A 13,597-nucleotide genomic window follows, 5' to 3' on the forward strand; every position below is an offset into this window, starting at 1 on the left:
CTGGCCTTTAAAAGGTAACTTATGGTGCGACGTAACGTCACCCCTCACGTTAGATCCCATACATCAGTATTATTCAAACTAAGTACAGTTTATGGTGCAATCATGTGACTATCATACGTAACTTTCGTTAATGTATTCCTCCGGGGTCGAGCAATGCTTCAATATAGCTTGCTGAATCATAAGAATACAAATGTAATGTTTATTGAACTGCTATAAAAGGGTAGGCTACAATGGAACCACAGGCGTTAACCTGATATGACGCCTGCATCGTAGGAGTACAGTACTCACGGATTGAAACCGGACAATTTCGCTTCCGCCGTCTTCAGTTCGCGTAATATGGGCGTAATTTCCGCTCGAAAGCCTAGGTCAGAGCTAACGTTATCTTTAGAGACCAAATTCTTCGCGACATGACGTCGTTATCTCGAGCAACTGCGCATACTAGTCCTTATACTATAAAATTCGATGCCGCATTTGAATTCGTGAGTACTTTACATATGTAGTGTTTATTGCTTTCTTGTAAAATTAGATAGCCAGCACCAGAAGCACAATTGACGTTGCACTGGCATTACGCCTGGGTAGGCTGTTTTTCCAAACTTGCTTATAGACCTGGCGTGGTTCCGTGGCTGAATAGCTGATTGCAACGCAGAATGATTGGGTTCGATTCCTGCTTTTATTCTTTCCATTTGTCGCGTCGAAGCTGCGGGTGTCGTTTTTTCTCAACGATATCTCATTTAAATTACCGATGTCTGTTCTCGCCGTTCCTGGGTCGATATAAACTGTCAAACCCCTGTGGCGCATACCCGTACATCGCGGCCTGTGGTAAACGGGTATGTGCCGCACGTGTCTGGAAGAAAGGGTTTGATGACGTTCGTGACAGGATTGTCACGTTATTCATGTCATGACCCGACAGTCATATTTGTCAAATCCTTTTACCATCCCATGCCAATTTTGGTCTGCACCAAGTTAAGGAGGCGATCATGAGAGCACCCAGACGTAGGCGGCTAGATAGATAGATAGATCGATGGTTACGTAGATAGAAACGTTCAGAGTGCCTAAGGTTCGCTAAGAAATACTTCGCATTTAATATTTTGTATGGGCGGAATAAAACCGATCTGATGGACAACGCGTAAGGCCCATACCAGGCATTGCACATTTCAGAAAAATTGCGACTTCGTGAAAAACCACGTTTGCACGATTGCACGGTGGTTCTTTCGTTGGGATTCTAGAGGCTGACGAATGCTGGAAAGAACAGCAAAGACGCCACGCCGATTCAGCCCGAAAACAGCGTTCCGGAGACGGCGGCTACTTATAAAAAACTGAAAGCTTACGTTAGGAGGGAGCATTGCGCAATGAGAAAGGACAGAAAAAAGCAAGCAAGCAAGAAAGAAAGAGGATGAGTAATGGGAAAGAAATAAAGAAAGAAACAGAAAAAGAAAGAAGTATCTCCAACACGCCCACGACAAGCTTCGCCTGCCGCCATTACCTCGATAATGGAGGCGCGTGCCTGATTTATGTGTCAATGAACTTCCCTTGATTCAGAGTAGTGCATCTCCACGGGCTATTGTTTCAAGTTATCCTTTACTGAATAGCATAGAAGGGTCATAAACCTCCCGCTGACTCGCAACTATAAATGTTCAGTGCATTTCCTGAACATCATAAAGCTTCCGTCGAGGTATAGGGGAGGAGACAAATTCAAGCCCACCGTTTTCGTCGCGAATTTGCTTGAGACATACTCACAGGTGAGCTGAATCTTTACTGTCTATATTGTTACGTTGTGACTAAGTCGCACTTAGAAGCTGGTTTAGAAGCCAAGGTTGAAAAATGCTTCCTGTACCCACGAGAAATTGTTCGCGGTTAGGCGTGTTGTAGTCGCTGTATCAGTGGCGTGCACTTATTAAACACTATCATTCAAATCATTCTTCTAATTGTATGTCACCCTTGTATTACGGAGCTTACGTTGCTTACATTAGACTAGCCGGAGCGACCAGTCTATACGAATGAGAAATCTTAATGCCGAAAAGTCTTTTACATGAATCACCAAACTATTTGTGCAAGAACTACAGATTCTAGAAAAAAACCTTTCACGTGTACACTGCATTTCGTTTCTTATTTCGCTTGATCTGCTGCACAGCATGACATGATATTCTTCACCACAGATTATTCGCTATGAAGTCCTACGCAATCTTGGCACTGCTCATCCTGGGCCATTTGTGTCGTAAGTACCAACACTGTGCACTGCCTCCTCTTCTTTGTTATACAACACATTTTTTGGTTACCTTTCGCTTCTGAGTATGTTCTGCATCAGGAGGCAGATGGCGGGCAGGTTTCGGACTTTCCCTTTGTATCTAGAAAACCTACTAATATTCGTCGTTTGCCTGTGACCAGCCCTCAGAAGTACTTCCTCTCACATTCTGTAAATATTTGGCGCAACTATCGCATGACCTTTTTTTATTTAAAAAATTTTATTATTTTAACTTTTCCGTGAAAAGATGTTGCCGTCTATGTTATAGGTGACCTAATCTCTCCGTTTTGTATAATGTTTCATAATAAAGGCACGTGCTGGTGCGAAATAAGCCCAAGTAGTAATACAAGGATTGGCATCAAATTGAATAACTTGTCATTATCTGATGGGCGTAAAAATGATATTACCTGTCCGGATAAGTTTTGTTATTACGACCCTTTGGCTTCAGAAGTTCAACATTGTTGAAGTATATTGCTGGCTTGTTCTGATCCGTGCACGAGCCTGCGAATCGGCTTTGGGGAATATAAAAAAATTCACGCAGGATATCGTTTGGTAGTTTCCTCAGTGATGGGCATGCGCAGAATTTTACTGTATGTTGCATCATTCCCTAGAAAGTTATTTTCGGGCCGCATTGGCATGGCGTCTTTCAACTTCTTTCTAGGCTTCGCCAGCCTCTGGAACGGCCCCACAGAAGGTCATCCCGAGACCACTGAAATGCTAGTTTGGCTTAAGTTTGCAAGAAGTCTCAATTTTCATTATATGTACAATCATCCATGTAGACTTTGCATCTTGTCCTAGAGAGGTCGTGTGTTCCACTATCATGAAAGTCAACGAAGCCTAAAGCGTTCTTTTAGATTTTTTTGCACAGCGGGTCAAACTTATTCATATCGTCCCCATATATTCACATATATTCACATTCACCTTTAAATATATTCACATTTGCATATCCACAGGTGGTTAGGACAGTGTCCCTCAGAACCAGGGTGCCTGTGTTCCAACCCTAAACCGCCAAGGCAGCTGATTATGTTTTACAGATTTTTTTTAGAGCAACGATCGTTTAACGTGACTGTTGGACGGGTGGACAGTTTTTCGTTAAAGCCGCATTGAAATACGCGCGCATTTAGAATTCCAAAATAATATGTATCCTGTCATTGTCTCCACCCTATTTCGTATGAACAGTGCGTTTAACACATTGGTTTGTTGGAACGCGTGAATAATATGCCGTATTGTCAATGATCTATGGAGCTCCCTCTTAAAGGCAATTGATGAGGCCAGCTAGTACGATGTAAGTGCATTACGTTATTTTGTGCTAATATTTTGTGTAGCCGAGCATTCGTTCTATTAATAAAACATCGTTACTGCATTGAGGCATAAAATGCGTGCCTGTAGTAATGGACACTCTGGCATACTATTTCCTCATTAATTATTCCACAACCATCTTCCATGCATTCATTTCAATGTCAATCCAATGCACATGTGGGTTTCGTTTTTCTTTCTCTCATTTCATGGAACAGAAATTCAAGCAGCCACGCTGAGCATGACAGCAACGAGCACGGACGACGCGAGGAAGCTACTCACCGAGAAACTGTCCCATTCAATCATGGAGAACCGCGAAGAGCTCCTCGAGGCTCTCAAGGCAATCGACGGCACAGGCGACGAAACCGATGAGCAGGTCCTTCCAGCCCTAGCTGTGCCAATAATTACGGCCATTGTTAGCGGGGCTGTATCCAGAGCTGTTGGAGCCGGTGTGGGGATAGCAGTTCAGAATGGCTGAATGTATACGACATCATTTTTTAGTACATTAAATTATTACACATTTACAATCAGGAAGTGGTCTGTATATTTACCAATGAACGCGTGCATAAATAAAACATACTGCGACAGTCAACCACTCCTGATTTCCATAGGAACGCAAATTTGCAGTCATACGCCTATTTCTGCTGCATCCATCAGACGCACTGGTACAGATGTCTGCCCATGTGTCAGAAGAATGCAAGTGGACAGGTTTCACTAGGCAGTGGTAGCATATGTTGTGGAACGGTCTGTCGCCGACGTAGCCTGCAGTCCTCTTCCGTAAACACCCAATCAAAACGTCACAGTTATTCTTATTAGATGTTGTTTATGAAATATTGCGCTTTTATTTAGCGCCGGCTGCCTGTTTTCACATATAATGGCATTGGTGGAAACAACATAAACTATAACAAGTTAAGTAAAATAGCACCTATGCAAAGACAGTTTCTATAATTCAGTCGAGCCGAAAAAAAAGCTCATGTTCACCGGGCCGCCGTTGTGCGCCTCTTCAGTTGTTACTCGGCGTTTGTGGTGTCTTGACTTCTCTCTTGTGTCCTTGTTTGCACGGCTTGTGTCTTTAACGTAAAAAAAAAACACATCATCACGAAGTCTATGACAGAAAGTACAGTCCTTGAACACGGGATGTCGTTGGAAACAACGCTTCGACAAACGGACTTGCCTTCTTGTTTTACTATAGTATACAAAGCTATGCCTCGTTTTACCATAATATACAAGGCTATTGTATGCTCTGCTTGCCTGCCTGCCTTGCCGAGTGGTTGGGACGCTCGCCTTCGGATCGTGGGTACGAGGGGTCGAATCCCGTGTCGCCAAGAACTTTTTTCGATAGGAATTTTTCTGTTTTTCTTTCTTTCAATCTCTTTCTCACTTTCTCTCTCTCTCTGTACTCGTTGTCTCGCCCACCATATGTAGTTACTGTACCCTGCACCACGCATATCGGCACACGTATTCTTGGAGTGAAGCAGGAGGGGAAGAAGAGGACGAAGAGAGCGCACATCGGTTCATGATGACGTTTATTTCTGTTCAACCATGGAGCACTGCTACTTTTTTTGTAAGGCACTGACTTCAGTGACTGTTTCCAGACTTGCAGCGGGTTTGGCTGCATATTCGTGGTGCTCACTCTTTTTTTCCATTGATCCTCCTCTACTTTTCTTCCATCATGATCGTAGTTAAACAGCTCCGCTGCTATAATTGGCACAACCTCCGGTTACGTGTGCACAGAATAAGTTTACAGTCAAAGCGACACATAATGCGACATGGTTAAAGTATACATACAAATTAAATGAGCTGTCGCTATGTGTGGTGAATTGTCAGCTGAATAATTTGCCCCGTTGTTACTCGCTTTTAGAAATTCGTTAAATGAAAATAGTACTCGTTATTGCAATGCATATGTTAGCCATGGAACAAAGATTGTCATGTGACCGAAGCGCCTTCGATGCAGTGCGAAAAATTGTGCATTACTTGTTGTCTTTGTTCGTCGTATCGAGCGTATTTTAATAGAGAGATTGCATATTCTCGTCCACGTGGCCGCAGATGCGCTATGGACTTTGTGACCATGTAATCTTGTCTAAAAGGTTACTTGTATACGCAGTACATAAACGGCGGTGAGGTTCCTTGGTAATTTGCAAGTACCGCCACTCCTTGAACTCTGCCGCCGCCACCGCGTGAGCTCCTCTTCCACTGCGCCTGCAGCAAGAAGGCTGAACATAGTTATGCATATTTTATGATATCATTAGGAAAGCGCCACGGGTCGGGGAAGAAGCAGGAACTAAACAGAATTGGATAGAAGAACTTTGTTCCAAAAAAGCACAGTGTTGTTCCATGATAGTGATATTTTAAGTAATGTACATATCGCTGATCCCTGAGCTGTGCCTTCTCGGAAGACTGCTAACTTCTCGCTGGGCCACCTTCCAGGGCTTACTGCTTACATTCGGTTGGAAGGAAGTTCCTGACGTATACTTCTAGACTCTTTTCGCGTAGTTTCTGCCTTGCAGGTTCTTCAACGCGGCCTCGTCGGAGACGTCGTCGAGACCTCATTGCAGCTAGACTAGCACTCTGATAGCACTGAGGTAGTTGATGACGCAATCTTTGGCGTGATTCTACAACCATGTTCAAGCCTATCCTGTAAAAGCACCGCATCTTCTTTGGATAGAAAGCTACCGAGTAGGCACCTCACAGTTCCAGTGAGTGACATCGGTTTCTGAACATGATATTCATGTATATTCCACTCAGTCCCAGTAAACATTTCGACAATATGTACCATGACATCCGGAATAATTGGTGTGGAATATGATGCGGGAAACAACTTGGCAGGGAGAACTTCCATCGACATTATATCAGCGTTCGACAACATATTTGGGTCAACTTTATTAGTTCCAATGCTCGCTTTGTATTGTAAACCTTATAATTTACAGCCATCTGGCGGCAGTAGTGTGCATTTCCCCCATGTTCAAGGCTAAGCGCGGTCCTCATGCGCATCCCACCAAACGGCACCAATTAACCAACTACAAATAACACAGCACAATCGGTCCGTTCCGGGACAACTGATGACGAGGGCAAGATGCCCGGTTAGCAAGTTCCGTACGTATCAACGTGCGACGGACGATAAGAACCACGATGCCCTCGTGTTGCTGTGTGCCGTCTTGCTGCGATAGAGCAAATCGGGATCATGCTAACAATATGAATGAAGGCTTGCAGGAGACCTCATCTCCGTGCAATATTTCCTGGCTGACTACCATAAGCAGCGCAGCCTTCCCGTCCTCCGGCTATTATATGCTGCCCACGACTGGCGCCATGTTTCTGTGCGCCATTCTCATGAAGTACAGTATATAATAATAATAATAATAATAATAATATTAATAATAATAATAATAATAATAATAATAATAATAATAATAATAATAATAATAATAATAATAATAATAATAATAATAATAATTATAATATGTGCGGTTTAACGTCCCAAATCCACAATATGATTATGAGAGACGCCGCAGTGGAGTGCTGCGGAAATTTCGAACCACCTGGGGTTCTTTAAAATGCACCTAAATCTAGGTACATGGGACTCAAACGTTCCCGCCTCCATCGAAAATGCAGCCGCCGCAGCCGGGATTCTATCCCGCGACCTTCGGGTCAGCAGTCGAGCACCATAACCACTAGACCACCGTGGCGGGGCTACAGTATATATATGTGACAGCATCGGAGCTCTTTACCAGGGAACAGTGTTTCACACCATCCCAGAAACAGACACTTTTTGCTGCCGTGTGCTTGCGCAGACAAGGCGGCTTCACCTATCAGCTTCAAAACCGCATGGCGGCTGCTCGCGCATAGACGCGTTGCTCTTTGTGTCTTTAATTTGTTTATTATATCGCGATAAGAGGCATATGTCATCAATTATCACCGAACGGGCCAATCGTGTTACAGCGTGTTATTTGTACATTGGAATCTCGTTGATACGTTTTTCATGGGAACCGGTAACCAAAAGGTATTAGGAAAACATCGTATTAATATGGACACTGCGTCAGCAACTCACTTTTATTGAGCAACATTGAACTAGCTCTTCAACTTGCGCTGCACTTCCTTCTTTTCAACACCGGGCACAGCGGCCGCGCTGGCCCGGTGGCGATCTCTTCGCCACAAAACCGATGCTGCTGAGGCCTCGGCAGCTCTCCAACGTGCAGATCATGGCTTCTGCGAACGCGGATTGAGCAACTATACTGAGGAATGAGCGTAGAATTTCTAGATATATCAGTCCAGATCCACTTTCGCGGTCGTATTGTCCAATTTCTGGCAAAAATGTGGTCGTATTAAACGCATGAAAAGGCACTATTTCCAACAGACGTTGGTGAGAATGAAAATATAAACGTATTAGGCTGAAAAACGTGTTATGCATAATCGTATCAACGAGATTACACTATATTTTGTTTTAGATTGTGGAGTTCCACCGCAGTTGGTACCGTTTCGTGTGACGCTTTGCACGCACATTGCTTCGCTGTGCATAGTTTTCAAGCGTTCCATGTGGCGTGAAATGTTATCAGATGCTTCAAATGTGCCTGTTACTTTTGCAGAAAAAACCGAAAAATGCTCTTCCGGGAAATAGCTTCTATTCGACCGTGGGTGCAGTATTATTGGTTGGCCGAGGTAGTTTGGCAAGAGTTGAATCGTCTTCGCAAAATTAACTCTTGCTAAAACGGGTTGGCACTGCAAGGCGCCCGTAGGCCACTTAGCGAAAGTATGAAACGTGAATTGTATTGACCTAACATGTTATTAGCACATATCGGAAAGATGTTGCATAACACACCAGTCAATCCACATCTACGTCTTGAAGCAAGTACGCTTCTTATGTTCACTTTTCACGTGGGTGAGATGCAAAAATTCTTGAAATTTTAACGCGATAGCGTTAGAGAGCTCGTGTCGCTGAAATTCTGGTGTCGGCGTCGCTACCGACGCTTGTGAGCTAAAAATCGAGAAAGATGCAAATAAAATAAACAATAAGTATATTTGGTCTCAATGAGGATCGAACCCTGGCCGTTTTCGTAGCAAGCAGATGTCCTATCACAAAGCCACGATGTTACTTGCAGCTGCTTCGGAAAAAAAAAACACTACATAAATGCCATGCAGTGCAAGGAGTCTTCTTAACGCATTTTGTTCGGCAGGTGTCACGACGAAAATGAGCCCATTCGGCGCATTGGCGAGGCCATCAAAGGCGCATTGGCGAGGCCATCAAACTACGTTTTTTGCGCGACGGAAAAGCCCGGGATAGTGCAGCCACCGCCGCTAAAAACACACACGAAATTTCAAACAGCTCTAAAAATGGACAACTATGTCCATCTTGCGGAAAACATATCAAGCCAACGCCTGCTTTCTAGAGGAGGCGTTGATCAAGCAAACAGCAAACGCTAGATAATGTGCTGCCATCTGTGAGGCATTGTGAGAAATATGTCTCGACTCTTGCACAGGGAAGTGCTTTAGATCGAAAACCTGTACCATTACTATAGATATATCGCCCACAGACACGCATACAGACAGCGTGCGTGCGCGTGTTTCTGTAACTATATACATTAATAAGTATGCACTTAGTGGTTGAAGTGCGCACTAGGGGCCAGATTTCGCTATCGTGTTCAACTCTTAAAGGCGAAGCTTAAGGGTCCCCCAATTTTAATTCTGCGGTAGCTATTCTATATATAACTTACGCCAATGATGATATGTGCTTGCATTAATTACGCCAATGATGAACAAGGCCTTGCGCTCGAGCCACTAAAAATTCGTCGTCACATTTCCCTTTTATCACTATTCCACATACTCATCCACGCCAGCATGATCCCATCAGTTCACCTTAATCTAGCTCATTGAACTTCACGCCAACTACATAGCAACTTTAGCTTATCACGCATGTATGGTGAAACCCACGCTTTCAACCTATCGGCTCTTCCACTAGCAATTCGTTTGTGGAGTGGCCTACAAGATGATCTCGCATCAGAGCGAGATCACGCAAAGTTCTAAACATTCTTTAAAAATATCGATGCACCGAAATTTGATGTATGGCGTTTTCACATTCATCCGTGCCTACAATACTGTTACCGCTATGGGTTTTTTTTTTTCACGTGTTTCTATTTCTTCCTATGTGTTCATTTATTTGCGAAAAACTCTTTCGCCCGTTTCATTTTTTGTTAAACTGTTGCTGTTTGAATAGTTACTTTTATATTATCTTTTGTGTAACGCCTTCACACACTACACTTTGCTTCTTTAGTTCATTTTGCGTTTCGATGTTCGTGTGTTAGATTAGGTGCACCTTAGATTTAGGTGCACGTTAAAGAACCCCATGTGGTCAAATTTCCGGAGCCCTCCACTACGGCGTCTCTCATAATCATATCGTGATTTTGGGGTGTTAAACCCCAGATATTACTAACGTTTGTTTTTAGTTTTGTTTGAGGACAAGCGCTAATGCAATGAGTTAATCTTCGCCTTTCTCTCCTTCTCCTTCCTTCGTCTTTAAATTATTTCCTGCTTTCATGACTTTTATTTCTTCCATAACGATCTACACAGCGTCACGAGCCCTTTCTTTAGATGCATTGTGTAGTTGAAATCTGCAAAGAAGTCTTCGGTGAACGGTAATTGCTTACAACACTTCTACTCTTCTATTACGCTCATGTACCTTACACACATATCCGTGACAGAGTGAATGCGATTTAGAATAGGAGTCGCAACGCCCGAGGTGTCAGTGCTCTTTAATTGGGAAGCAACCACAATGGCTCGGTCAGTTACCCGCCTCATCAATTGTGGAGCACTTGAGGCCAATATACTCGCCCATTCAGACGACGTAGGATCGTTGAGGACACGTTTCCTGCACCCGTTTAACTGCCCGAACAAACCACGCCTACCAGAGTTGAGAGCCACAGAAGGAAAGACCGCGTTTATTGGTGTGTGCATGTACGGTGGATGCTACGTCTCCGTGTCTGGTCCCGCAACAATTTCTTTCTATTTGCTTTACTAACTAGGACGTACAAATCAGGCATCATCTATACACCTTCGAGTCGCGGAGGACATTATAAGCCTGAAATTACCTGACCGTTCTGCTTACTTAGTGTGGCTACGTTTACCTACAATTTTTTTAGTATCCCTGCGCATCAATTTCACATGTTTGAGCCACTACCACTTTTGACGGAATAATCCGTTCGCCCTCTTCGGTATACAACAATGAGAGAATATAGATTTTTATTTTTCAATTAATACATGTATGTAATAATTAAATTGTGTCTCGTGTGTGGTCCGAGATTGTGCTGCTTTGAATCTGTGGTTGAATTCTTTTTATGTGTATTAAAACGAAACTTGCTTGGTGGTACACAATAAACCGAAGTAGACCTGGGTACTAAAAAAACCTGGCCCTAATCCTCGACATGGGTGTCTGGTAGTGGCATTCGCCCGTCAGCGTTCGTGTGCCCTAGGGAGATGTTGGCGGCGTCACCCGTTCGACGCCAGTGAGCCTACTACGACACACGGCACAACTGGCTTGACGTAAGCAGGCGTGTGCTCTTACATGGGTGAGGGAAGGAGGAAGAGCTAGGCGCGCGACATCAAGTCATCACGTGGCATTATCTTACATGACGTAATAGTGACGTAATTACGTCATAGTGACGGAGAAGAGAGGTACCCGCTACGCATCTGCAAGGCATTATGAACACTTTGTGCTGTGGCTGATGACGATGAAAAATTATGCCCGAACCCTTTGTAATGGGTTGGAAGCATTCAACGACCCACTCGCTGCGCAATTAGCATAATGTGACGCCTGGTTGCTGTTTGACTCTTCTATCACGCTATATTAAACATGTTAACGCGACTCCTTGACCGACATGACGCCTGTATAGGATCTTTTTCGAAGGAGCTCCAAGCACCAGCGTGGCTCTGTGGTAGAATACTCTACTCTATATGTACACTATGTATAAACCTATCTGTGAACTCCATGTGAATACTCTGTGTAAACCACTCCTCTCTGTTTCGCCATTAGGCATCGAGAGTACTTTTGTTAAATAAATAAAATGGAAGCGCGGCAACACAAAACAGAGAAAGAGAAAACCACCGAGAAAGAAAGAAAGAAAGAAAGAAAGAAAGAAAGAAAGAAAGAAAGAAAGAAAGAAAGAAAGAAAGAAAGAAAGAAAGAAAGAAAGAAAGAAAGAAAGAAAGAAAGAAAGGAAGAAAGAAAGAAAGAAAGAAAGAAAGAAAGAAAGAAAGAGATGAAAAAATAACTCAATCTGTCGTGGCGCTTGCTTGCGAGCTGCGCTGTTCACTCAGATTTCACAGGCGTGGAACTGGCTTTAATATTTTTCTCTTGCTTTTTTTTTACTTCCTGCTGCACATTTCTGCGCAATGTACGTCGCACACACCAGTACATAACGCGTGTTTCGGCATTAATGATATTTACAGTGAGCTCTCGTCGTGTTTTTTACTCTCTTCAAGTTTCGTCTTGCAGTGTTGTCCTTCACGTATGGACTTGTTCCTAGAACGTAAACCAGAACCACAGCGGTAATCACACTGAGGATAAGTGAAGCGTCATGAGTGACGTCACTAAGATTGTCACGTGGTTGAATCGGATAGACCTTCCAAAAACAAAGTCCTCAGGAAACCAAATCCCCGAATAACTCACCGGAACTTTCAATAAAGTTGTTGCTCTTCTTTACTTATGAAAACACGGCCGAGTCGTTAGCATACCGTCACTATAGTCCGACACAACTCAAGAAGGCAGATGAGGCCCCAACCAGACGACTGAACTGCAGCAGCCAATTCACTCCGTGACCAAAGGAATAGCCCCGCGCATGTACTCGGCGATGTTCTCCGCCGGTGGAGTCACGTACCATAATCATCGTCATCATCATTTATTTCTCCCATAAAGACCCCTGTCGGGGTACTACATAAAGGAGGGAGGGGGGGTACATAGGAAGTAAAACAAAGCAGATCGGGTCACGACATCGAAGCATATCTCTCAGAGAAACGCAATGCTTAGATGCAAAACAAGAAGTTACAATTTGAACGAGGAAGAAGCAAAAACGGCGTAAGGTCATTATAAATATTACAGCGTGAGGTGATCAGTAAGCAGCTGTTTGAAAACAACTGTTTGCCAGACAACACTGCCTGGCAAAATGTTTCACTCCGCGATGGCGATAGGCAAAAATGATTTATTAAAGGCAGACGTTCAACCGTGAAACCGCTGGATGCTACAAGAGTTAAAAAGGCGACAAGGTGTACGGGTTTTGGGTTTAAGTTCCTTACCATGCAGTTGCGGGAAGTAATAGTATAGCCGATGGAAAAAGCACAGCCCTGCAATTTTCCGACGGAACACCAATGATTCGAGTCCTAGGGATGACTTTATGGAACTGACACTTTCGCCACGGCCGTACCTGGAAGAGATGAATGTGGCCTCACGATTCTGTATATATTCTAAAGTGTTAAGGTATGCTTGATGTGGGCTCCAAATAGCTGATGCGTATTCAAGTTTACTCCGAATAAAAGTTTCATAAGCAAGTTTTCATATGGATGAGGGGCACAAGGAAAGGAAACGCCCGACGTAACCAAGTAATTTAATAGTATAGGCAGCTAATTTTGTGATGTGATCGGACAATGTCAACTTGATGGACAATGATGGACTTGATGTCCATCAAGTTGATGGACAACTTGATGGACAATGTCAATGTGATACCGAGATAACGATACGATTCGACGGAGGATAAAGCTGTCGAGTTTAGAGAGTGCGTGTAATCACTGTTCGAGCGCTTACGAGATATCTGCGTAACTTTGCATTTCGAGATGTTAAGATTCATAAATGAATTTGAACAACAGGATTCGATTTGATGCGAGTCGTTTTGAAGCATATCATGCTCAGTTTGTTGTACGATGCGACGATAAAGAAAGCAGTCGTCTGCCAAAAGTCAAATAGAAGACGAAATACCATTAGCAAGGTCATTTATGAAGATTATAAAAAGGAGAGGACCGAGGACGGATCCCTGTGGTACTCCAGAAATCACGTTAGTGGTGCCTGGAAAACAATTACCGACA

At 43.6% G+C, this 13,597-nt stretch overlaps 1 long non-coding RNA gene across 1 annotated transcript; it reads left to right on the plus strand.

Annotated features, from left to right (window-relative positions):
• The first annotated feature begins 1,656 nt into the window (after positions 1–1,656).
• On the plus strand, positions 1,657–4,062 carry LOC119384959 (uncharacterized). The gene is made up of 3 exons (XR_005182009.2): positions 1,657–1,739; positions 2,157–2,215; positions 3,757–4,062. It is a non-coding gene; the product is annotated as an uncharacterized LOC119384959 (long non-coding RNA).
• Positions 4,063–13,597: the final 9,535 nt, after the last annotated feature.

The sequence above is a fragment of the Rhipicephalus sanguineus genome, chromosome 3, assembly GCF_013339695.2.
Source record: "Rhipicephalus sanguineus isolate Rsan-2018 chromosome 3, BIME_Rsan_1.4, whole genome shotgun sequence".
NCBI classification, from domain to species: Eukaryota; Metazoa; Arthropoda; class Arachnida; order Ixodida; family Ixodidae; genus Rhipicephalus; species Rhipicephalus sanguineus.